Raw genomic sequence first — 11,815 nt, 5'->3', positions numbered from 1 at the left:
GAAACTAACTACAATGAGAGTTATTGGACGGTACCAAAGACCAATGTCCAAGGATCAATCAAGTCTTATCCAAATAATAAGGTTGAACCTAGATACTATAATTGATCAACGCACAACCTGTGATATTTGAATTATAAAGATAAAAAATATAATGGGGAAAAGAAATAACACAGACACTAGAAGTTTTGTTAACGAGGAAACCGCAAAAGCAGAAAAACCCCGGGACCTAGTCCAGATTGAACACCAAACTGTATTAAGCCGCTATAGACACTATCATACTACCAATTAACTTCGGTATGGAATGTAGTTGAGCCCGAACCCAGTCTCACACTGATTCAGGTACAATCGCGCTCCATACGCCTCTTGAATCCCAGCAGGACTCTGCGCAATTTGTTACCTTAGACGGTCTTACACCAACTAAGAGTTGCTTCAACTCAATTGAAGAATTTAAACCAAATCTGCCTCCCATAGATTAAGCCTATTTATTGATTTCCTGATTTACGATCTAAATGGATGATCAGATCAAACGATAGATCCAGGTGATGGAAATCTATAGCACCATAGACAAAAGTCTGGTTATCCCTAAAATCCAGACTTCTACAACCCGGAGCGCAACCTACAATATTATTCACCTCACAAGTATAAAACTTGTGCAATCAACAAAGTATGAGACGACGAGACTTTGTTGATTACTATCTATCTTGATTGATGGAGCAAGGCTCTACAAACAATCAAGATCAAGATACTCAAGTTATCAAGATAAAAGATAACTAGACATGGCTTCACGAATCCCAATGAAGTATTTGTAGTCGCTAAACCCTAAAAGATTTTCTGGACAGGACGACTATAAATACAACTAGGACACACCAAAAAGTAGTGTCAGGATTCAAAGATCCCAGTTTCCAAGAGCTTATATAGACTTCAAAGCCTAAGTTGCTTTAGGTTTAAGCTAAGAAAGCTTTGGAACCAAGCAACAATATTCACCGTTATATGAAAACTTTTAATCTTATTCACATATGCAAGATATACACTATGGTTAGATAAACCGTAACCAAACCATGTATACAGACTATGTTCAATATGGTTAGCCGAAACTAGCCTATTTGAACTTAAAATCTTAATACTCATTTTCATGTTCACAAGACATTAATATTGAGTCACAATTATGTGATCAAATGAGTCTAGTGTTAATTAGAGAATTGATCAAATTTAAATTATTTCAAGGAAATAATTTAATCATAATTGACATAGTTTGTAATGTACATAGTACAAGTACTTGAATTGTTCGTGAATCGGTTGAGTCATGGTACTGTTGATGGTGGTTAGTTCAGGGCTAAATTTGTAAAACCTTGCATTTAATGCACCGTCATTCTGCAAAGAAACAGAACCATGTAAAGTGATGAGTGTCCAACCTCTTCACTGGTGCATTTATTAAGCAATTCAATATGTTCATATGAAATTTATCCAGAATGGTGCATGTAGCAACAATCCCAAATATTCTGTAAATTTCGGCACCCTGCCTATATTATTCTATTAATATAAGTTTCTTTGAATGCTTTTTGTGTTATGTTCCCCGACCGAGCCCTTAATATTGATATGGCATGACAATTTGTGTTCATTCGCAGCAGAGTAGCATGAATTTCCAAGTATCAAGGTTAAGGTCCTTGCATAAAAGTACTCAATCAGAAAGCATACTGCTCTCTGGCAATAAATTGAAAGAACTTTGTGTCAGCACATGGAATTCAATCAATTTTTTGATAATTCACAAGATTTAGATATTACCCTGACTAATTTCCAAAAATTAGGGTTTTTCGCCCTACGCAGTATATTAGACCATGCTGGTCGAAACTAAGCTTAGAAAAGCTAGGCAATCAATCCGCCATGGATTAGTAGGTGCAGAATCCTACCCAAAAATCAGAAAACAACGAGTAAAAGAGGATCCGCAGAAAATGGGAGCAGCAGCAAAGGGAGATGTGGCCGTGTCAAAGGCCAGCCGGCTCCACTTACCAACTGCCACGCCCTGTGCTGCTCAACCGGCCCTCCTCTTTCCTATCGACCAATCAGGTCGCCTTAAACCAGCCACACGCACATGAGTTGTGGCTGGGACCATACTTGTCGGCCCTATTTCCCATCGACCAATCAGGTCGCTTTAAATCTGCTATGCGTACTAGAAGTGTGTCCACGCCCATGCTTGGACGACCCATCTTTTAACGACCAATCAGGTGGCTCTAAACCTGCTACAGTTTTAAAAGAGGAAAAATTGCGCCAGATGGTCACAATGCCAAATTGGCTTTCCAAAACCGCGCCAATGGCATGCCAAAGGTTCATGCCATGCCGCGTCAATGCATTAAATATGCATGCCAAACGTGCCACTTTGCCCCAAAAGCATGCCGAACGTGTCAACATGCCATAAATAGCGCGGCCACGCGCTAACCCACCTCCTGTTCGTGGTCAATGTCATAACAGACTTCAATTAGAGTATCCTAATCAGAAACACGACCTTGCTTTAGTGGTGTGAGTCAAAACCCTAATTTCCAGTCGTGGCCCAAATTACGCCACTTCGGACCCACAACAAGCAACGAGCCATGTGGGACCCAGGAAACCCTAAGAATGGCGTCATACCATAGCCACTCATAGCAACCCTTTCTCATGTGGCCGTTTCCATATTATGGCCTCGTTATAGTTCCTTTGGCATGGCTATGGCATCATTTGCACAAAACGTCACCGTCCTGTGGCCAAATGCCACACGCGCTAATTAGGGTTTCGATATGCCAAACCCTAATTTATCTAAGACTGCTACGCCAACCAAGCCGATTAATGCTCCCTAAGGCATTAAGTTTGATATGGCAACTAGAGCCAATATTGCTGAGCCATATTTGGGTCTAACATCAATGTGCCAAAATCTAGCGGCCATGGCTACGGCAGGCGCTGATTGCATCATTGTGCCACTGGCATGCGCTAAATATTCCATTACGCCATTGTAATGTGCCAATGGCGCCACCGTGCCATTATCAGGCGCCAACAAAATTTGGTCATAATCAATGGCCACCCTTTCTCATGAGTCACAATCTCAGCCTTCCAAATTCGCCACAGAATTGACAATCCTGTGGAAAGTCTTAGGCGACCAATCAAGACAAGCCTAATAGCATCACATGCTATTCTCTTGCGGCAAGTCTCCTGACTTTGATTTGCCACACATAGCAATTTGCTACACGTTTTCCATGAAAACACTTGAGACATCAAACATGTCACAAACTGGGGGATACTCATCAGGGTATTGGTATGGCGGTTTACAGCGTGCGGCGTGCAACACGCCCATTATAATAAAGTGTCAGAAAGTAGGGCAGTTAGTGGCAGCCATAAGTAGTGGGTGTAAACTAACCTGTCTTCTTCATAATGGGAACGTGGTTTCTAGCATTTACACACGACCCCACTTCTCCATCACTCAATCGTTCCCACTTTCTACGAGATCAGGGTGCGTTCAATTTGACTTGTATAAATAGGTTTTCAACCAAATAACAAGTTTTAGTTAGAACAACAACACAGTATCCAGAAAATACGAAAGAACTGATAGCTTACATTCCGCAAGCCAGTTCCAAATTCTGATACAAGTCATAAAATAGCCACACCTTAAGAATAAACCATTCTGATTTCAATACCTTCTTTGCTTACCTCCCTAAGACCAACCCTTCTCATTCACTTTGTGACCGAAGCAAGACTGGAACGACCATTTCTTGTGTTTAGGCCAGGATTGTATATATTTATCTCTCAAATCTAAAGTACTCCCGTGCAGTGCATTTGTTTTAGGTTTAGATTTGTTTCTCATCCACACACCCAAATTTACCAAAACCAGTTGTTGATGGTGGCTTTTAGTTCAGGGCTAAAGTTGTAAATTTCCTGTATTTAATATGGTGTCACTCTACAAAGAGACAGAGCCATATAGTGATGAGTGTTCAACCTCTTCACTGGCGCATTTATTGAGCAATTCAATATATTCACATGAAATTTACCCATAATGGTGCATGTAGCAACAATCCCAGATGTTCTGTAAATTTCGGCACCCTGCCTATATTATTCATTAATATAAGACTCATTGTATATTTTTCTGTACTATGTTCCTCGGCTTAACCCTTAATATTAATATGACGTGACAATTAATGTTCACTCGCAGCAGAGTAGCATGAATTTCCTGAAGTATCAAGGTTAAGGTCTTTGCATAAAAGAACTCAACAGGAAAGCATACTGCTCTCCGGAAATAAATTTAAAGAACTCTATGCAGAGTTCAATAAATTTTATGATAACTCACGAAAATATCCTAACCCAATTAATTTGCAAAATTAGGGTTTTGTGCCCCGCGTAGTATATCAGACCTTGCTGGTGGAGACTAAACCTAGGAAAGCTAGGCAATTGATGCGCCATGGATTATTAGGTTCAAAATCCTACCCAAAATCAGCAAACAAGGAATAAAAAAGAGGATCCGCGGAAAAAAGGAGCAGCAACAAAGGGAGGTGTGGTCGTGCCATAAGCCAGCCGACGCCACATGCCAATGGCCACGTCCCATGCTGCTTGACCGGCCCTCTTCTTTCTCATCGACCAATCAGGTCGCCTTAAATCCGCCACACGCACACTAAAAGTATGGCCACTCCCATGCTTGGCCGGCCTCTTTTATATTAACCAATCAGGTTGCTCTAAACTTTCCACAGTGTTAAAAGAGGAAAATTGCGCCAGATGGTCACAAAGCCAATTGGCTTTCCAAAACCGAGCCAACATGCCAAACGTGACATGTTGCGCCAATGAGTTGAACGTCATGCCAACATGCCACTCCGCCACGCCAAACGTGCCACTTTGTGGCAGCATGCCAAAAATGCCAACATGCCGTAAATAGCGCGCCTACTTGCTAACCTACCTCCTGTACGTGGCCAACTCCATGACGTGCTTAAATTAGGTTTTCTAATCAGAAGCACGACTTTTCTTTAGGCGTATTAACCAAAACCCTAATTTCCAGTTGTGGCCCCAATTACGCCGCTTTGGGCCCCAGGAAACCCTAATTTCCAGTTGTGGAACCCCAGGAAACCCTAAAAGTGGCTCCATGCTATGGCCACTCATAGCTTCCCTTGCTCCTATGGCCATCCTCATTTTATGGCTCTGTCATGATTCCTTTAGCGTGGCCATGGCTCCGTTTGCACAAAAAACGACAATGTGCCACGGCCACATGCCACACGCGCCAATTAGGGTTTCGATATGCCGAACCCTAATTTAGACAAGGTTGTCACGTCAACCAAGCCAAGTAATGCTCCCTAAGGCATTACGTTTGATATGTCAACTGGAGCCAATGTTTCCGAAGCCATATTTGGGTCTAACACCAATATGCCAAATTCTAGCCTTGGCCATGCCGCCAAGCCCTAATTTTGACCACGGCGCCAAATCCTAGCTTTGGCCATGCCACCATGTCACTGGCATGTGCCAATCGCTCTAGTATGCTATTAAAAGATGCCAACGGAATGCGTCCATAATCAATGGCCACCCTCTCACATGAATTACAATCTCAGCCGTCCAAATTCGTCACAGAATTGACAGGCCTATGGCAGGTTTTAGGCGACCAACAAGCCTAATAACATCACACGCTATTATTTTGCGGCAAGTATCCTGACTTTGACTCGCCACACATGTCTATCTGCTACTTAGTTGGCGTACAATTAATCAGAGTATCCAGGTCTTGTACACAAGACCCACTCAGCAATCTGCTACACTTTTCCATACTCGAGACATCAAAGATGTCACAAACTGGGGGATTCTCATCAGGGTATTGGTCTGGCAGTTTACAGCATGCAGCGTGAAACACGTCCATCATAAGAAAGTGTCAGGAAAACAGGGCAGTTAGTGGCGGCAAGAAGAAGTGGGTGTAAACAAATCCGTTTCCTTCATAGTGGGAACGTGGCAAGAAGTAGTGACTCTCACTTCCTACGAGACCAGGGTGAGTTCAGTTATGACTTGTATAAATAGGTTTCACCTATTTTCGACCAAGAAACAAGTTTTTGGTTAACAACAACACAGTATCCAGAAAACACCAAAGAACTGATAGAATTAACCATTCTGGTCCCAACACCTTCTTCGCTTCCCTCCCTAAGACCATCCCTTCTCCTTCACTTGGTGACCGAAGCAAGCATGGAACACCCATTTCTTGGTTTAGGCCAGGATTGTACAAATTTATCTCTCGAATCTAAAGTACTCCCGTGCAGTGCATTTGTTTAAGGTTTAGGCTCGTTTCTCATCCACACACCCAAATTTACCAAAACCAGCAGAAACTTTTTTTTACCCACAAACAATTGGAGACCATGGTGGGAGATTAATCTCTCGGTTGCAATAACAATTTCCAATTTCATTTTTCAATCCCAATTTCAAGATAGTTGAGCTCAGGTCCGGGTCAGCAAGAAATCCTGATGCGACCGGCGCTGAAAACGCCCTTGATATCAACATTCCTTCCGGTGACATCAATTTAACACATGTCAGCATGATCAACACACGCGACGTTGCAGACTCTACCACCAACACCAGCGGCGTAGGAAACATTCCGTCAGGCGTTACACCTCTGATCACTAGATCCAGAGCCGTTTCCCCCACCCCCATTGTTTCTTCAAATGTGACGCTCACAGATGTCACCATAGCCGCTTTCACTCCACCATCAGGACGAGAGACCGGAGGGTCCAGAGGAAGCCGACCCCCCTATTACCATTGTTGATTTGATGTAAATACAAGAAGTTATTGTTAAGGCTCAGAAGGATATGACCACAACTCAAAAAAAGCGAAACAATGAACATTCGAATGATTAGTCAAGGGATTCAGAATTCGGGCGTTGCGTTAGATTGTCATAAACCAAATGTGACTGAACATCAATTGGTGGATTTGTGCATTAATGCTTTCTGGGGACTCTGTTCACAAAACCATGCAATCTATGATGGAGCATGTGTGTGAGATTCTCTATTTCTCCAAGGTGCAGCGCCGAGATATATTTTCAACCCTCAACTGTGTTGCGTTGGCGCTTCGACCTTTGCTCCAGGAGCCACTTTAACGTTCTCTCCAGAAGCCGCTCCGCTTCAACTTTTATCTCTAGAAGCCGCTCCGCTTCAACGTTTCACCCCAGAAGCCGCTCCGCTTAAACTTTTCGCTCCAGGAGCCGCTTCAACGTTCTCTCCAGAAGCCGCTCCGCTTCAACGTTTCGCTCCAGGAGCCGCTTCAACTTTTCGCTCCAGAAGCCTCCGTTTCAACTTTTCTCTCCAGAAGCCGCTCCGCTTCAACGTTTCGCTCCATGAGCCGCTTCAACGTTTCGCCTCCAGAAGCCGCTCCTCTTATACATTTCGCTCTAGAAGCCACTTCAACGTTCTCTCCAGAAGCCTCCACTCCATCCCTCCAAGGTTCGTTCCCGTAGCCGCCACTCCTCCTTATCAAGGATTGTGATCGCAACCATCCAAGTCTCTTCTGATCACAGCTGCTGCCAAGAACCGCTGCTGCTCGTTCATTGATACCATCCAGAGCTTCACCATAGCAAAAACCACTACAAAGAATATTTCGTCCATGTGATGTTCCAAGCATCCCATCCAGGAGAGTACAATAAGCTTGTATGAAATCACAGAGGCGTGGACTCAAGGTGGCACAACCAAAGTAAGCTACACTTGGGGACTGAAGCCTCCTTCAGGTTTAGAAGTTTAAACGCAGTCACCGCCTTACTAGTGAATGCAATGGAAGCACATCTTCCACGAGAAAATAAGTTTAGGATAATTACACATGGGGACTTTTGTCACGCTGCTTACTCACGGGAGAGCCTGATACACACAAATCCCAATCATGCGCGAAGAACATGCCTAGCGGAGACAGAACTAAGTAACTATCCTTAAACTAAATGTTTTATATCTATTAGGCATATCAAATAAATTTTAGACCTCTTAGTGTTGAGATGTTCAAATTCCTCAATACTCACCATTGTGTTGCCAGACAAACTTCCTTAATACATACTTCCTCTTAGTGTTGAGACGTGAAAATTCCTCAACACTCACCACTGTATTTCCAGGAAAACTTCCTTAACACATCTCTCCTATTTGTGTTGACACGTTCAAATTCCTCAACACTCATCATTGTGTTTCCAGGAAAACTGCCTCAACACATCTCTCCTCTTAGTGTTGAGACGTGAAAATTCCTCAACACTCACCACTGTGTTTCCAGGCAAACTGCCTCAACACATACTTCCTCGTAGTGTTGAGACGTGAAAATTTCTCAACACTCACTACTGTGTTTCCAGTAAAACTGCCTCAACACATACTTCCTCTTAGTGTTGAGACGTGAAAATTCCTCAACACTCATCTGATAGACGCATTTATGTGTCTAATATATCTCAATTGTATATATTTTTAGTGCTCGATTTTGTACTTATTTTGGTTATTTTATGTCTTTATAGGTATTTTGGAGAAATAAGCGTTTGCGGCGAAATTGGCTCGAAAAGTTGTTAAAGGCACCTGGGAGGACATTTGCTATTCGGACTCTCGCTTTGGATAAGGGGAAACCCATTTCTAGGCATGTGCTAAAGGGACACCGATACTGGATAGGGGGAGGTAAGTTTCCTTCCCAAATTCAAAACACAATTTTGGCGGGAAACTGGTTTCATGCATGCTATCACTGGCAGATTTTCAACTCGATTTTTGGACGAGTTTTATGGAGATTCAACCTCTGTTTTTCGTTGGGCTGGACTTGTTACTTCATAACAGGGCTGGTAGAGGTGATTTTAAGGGCCAGAATTGGCTGGATAAGCCGTGAAAGTGGAAGAGAGCTAAACAGGGAAGAAGTCGGATATTGGGTCCTGTTTGAGTCGAATTTGGAGTCCCAGCGTGACTAGAGTGCAGATATACATTCATATAGATTCTACTATATCTAACTAAGATTTTGGGATAAGTTGGGAACTCACAGAAGCCGCGTAAGAAGACTTGGGAAGAAATTATCGTGACCTGCTTCCAAAGAAAAAAAAGAGATAAACCAAAAGATTTTGTGAAGATTTCGTGGTCCTGTTGTGTATAAAAGAGGTTGCCGCAAGTCATAGAAAAAAAAACCCTAGGGAGAAGTTTAGAGCTTCAGAAAAGTGTAAACAATCAACATCCAGAAACCTCTTCTGCTGCTGATGCCGCCATTGAAGAAGCTTGAAGAGCACGAAGAACAGACACCTAAAGGCAGTCGTTCCTCAACAGTATCAACGACAGTGGAAGAACGGTCTTAGAAAACGGAGACAGAAGCAGTTTCTTTGTATCGTTTATCTGTGACGCTTTCTGTGAGTCTTAAACTTCCTGTTTTAGTACTTCTTCATCTTTTAATCAACTTTTTGGCTATAATCATGTATCTTGAGAAAGTTATTAATATGAGGAGCTAAACCCCATTGCTGAGGCGATAGAGGAAGCTATTTTTCCAATAAAGAGTGGTATTTTCTATTTATCTTATTTATTGCAAATATTGATATGATTATTTTGCCTTGAATGATAATTGTTTGAATGATTTTCGTTAAGCGATTGTGATTTCTTTTGATATAGCATTCTTAGCTTAGGTTTTGATGCTTTATGCTCTGGATTTACAGTTGTTATTTTGGAAATCTACTTGTTGCAATAGTTGAGAATCGAATTAAACGAAAAAATTGCATAATATAAGTTTTGGATTTAATCGCTTTGAACTTGGAAAATAGTGGAATCTTAGCCTCAGTGTTCTTTTATTATTGTTATCGTATTCTTTTGAGTTTTCTATTTAGTTTTGAATTTAAATCTAAAAACATCCTTCACAAGTTCGGGTTTGAACGATACTCTATTTACCACAATCTACAATCACATCAATTTTTGGCGTCGCCGACGCGGATTTGCTTTTAGGGTTTTTAGACTTAGTTTTCTTTTATTTTTTTATTTTTTAGGTTTTTATTATTTTTGTTCTTTTTTACGTTTTTGGGTATTTGTCTTTTGTCTACAGGTTTTGGATCATAAAGCGAATTGAGCCAAGGAGTTTGGTGATTTCGTAAAGACTGGAACTTAAAGCATAAAGACTTGGAGCAAAAGATTAAAGCGAAAAGAACGGGAAAGAAGACAATTTCTTTTTAGATATAATTTTTTTAGGATTTGTTTATTTTTCTTTATTAAAAAAAAAGAGAGAGAACTGTATTAGGGTTTGCTATTTTTGTAATTTTTTTTTTCTTTTTGGACACTTGGACATTGGACATTATTATTTTTAAACCCTAAGGAAGGGTTGGTTTAATACAAACTGTGTGCAGGGAAGGACGGTGATTACGATATCACCTCGGCCCCTCGGGTTCGTACATAACATAGGAGTTGTGGCCCGAGTCGACTTCAGCGGTTCTTCGCCCGTCTGGTACGGGAGGTAAGTTTTTCGAAACACCCGCGAATCCCCTGTCAGCGGGTTTACTGTATTCCTTAAGGTGAATATATGCCGAGGACTTGAATACGGTTGCTTTTAATTCCTAGTAAAGGGCAAGGACTGGCCATACAAGATAAGGGTTCGGATTTCATCACCGTTCTCTTCTTGCCCGCCTTAGGAACACGAAACAAAACGCGAACCTAAGCCTAAAATTTTGACTAGAACGAGACCTATAGGGTAACGAGCTTAATAGGAAAGTCGTTCGAAGAATATTGGTTACTCTTTTGAGCATACTTCGAAGTTCTTGACGGTTTCTGTGAGTTGAATGCGTGACTGTGCCGCCTTGTAACCGGTGAGGCCTTGGGTATCAAAGCTCCACTGAGCTTCCCTCTCCTTGATTCAACTTACTTTGACTCGGATTGATTCCAGAGGGGTTTGCTCAGATTGTAACGAGTTCCTTTTCGAAAGAATAGAAGCTGGTCTAGTGACATTCTAAGTGGAGCCATCATGCTTTTTGTTTGCTAGAAATTTAGGTTTGATTTGGTCGAGTCAGCCTTGTTTTGTGTTTGCATAGAATTCCCTTCCTTATTCTGTTGCATGCCTGAACGTAAAAGAGACGCCGTAGGTAGATTTGTTAAAGAGAAACCTAGTAGTTCTAAGCGTCTTGATTACCTCAATTTAGAGAGTCCGATTCGTGAAGAGTCCGTTTTTAAACGTCCGTTTGAAGAGAAAATCCCTGATAGTCCAATAGCGCCAGAAATGGCAACTTTGAAAGCCTTGTTGAATCCTACTAGGACTACTCGTCCCTCGTGTATCAAGTTACCTGAAACTGAAGCAAATTATGATCTTAAGCCTGGAACCTTACAGTTGCTCCCAATCTTTTTAGGAAAAGAAAATGAAAACCCCTGTTTCCATGTTAGGGACTTTGAGGAAATTTGTAGTACCCTGAAAATTAGAAACCTTGATGATGATGCTATAAAACTCAGGTTATTCCCCTTTTCCTTAAAAGATAAAGCCAAGTCGTGGCTGTATAGTTTGGCTTCCGAATCAATTGAAACCTATGAACAACTTACATCCGCCTTTTTGAACAAGTTTTTACCTAGGCACAAAACCTCTTCTATTAGGACGCAAATCTGTACGTTTACACAACAGGAGGGAGAATCTTTGTATAGGTATTTGGAAAGGTTCAATGATTTATTAGCCCAATGTCCTCATCATGGTTTAGAAAAGGTTAGGTTAGTTCAGATCCTTTATGAGGGTTTAGATTACCCCACCACAACTACAGTAGAGTCCATGTATACAGGTGGGTTTGAAAACCAAACAGTTGATAATGCGATGACATACTTGCATGAAATCGCCGAAAAGACCCAACAATGGGAAAGTAATAGGGAACCCCAGAAAACAATTCTTCTAGGCAGAGGAA

The 11,815-nt window shown here is 41.7% G+C and overlaps 1 pseudogene; it reads right to left on the bottom strand.

Annotated features, from left to right (window-relative positions):
- Nucleotides 1-11,515: 11,515 nt before the first annotated feature.
- Nucleotides 11,516-11,615, bottom strand: LOC113354588 (annotated as a pseudogene).
- Between the last annotated feature and the right edge of the window lie 200 nt (nucleotides 11,616-11,815).

This window comes from Papaver somniferum, chromosome 2 (assembly GCF_003573695.1).
Source record: "Papaver somniferum cultivar HN1 chromosome 2, ASM357369v1, whole genome shotgun sequence".
In the NCBI taxonomy this organism is placed as follows: domain Eukaryota; kingdom Viridiplantae; phylum Streptophyta; class Magnoliopsida; order Ranunculales; family Papaveraceae; genus Papaver; species Papaver somniferum.
Note: the sequence above shows the minus strand (reverse complement) of the source record. Positions and strands in the feature narration are given on the sequence as shown.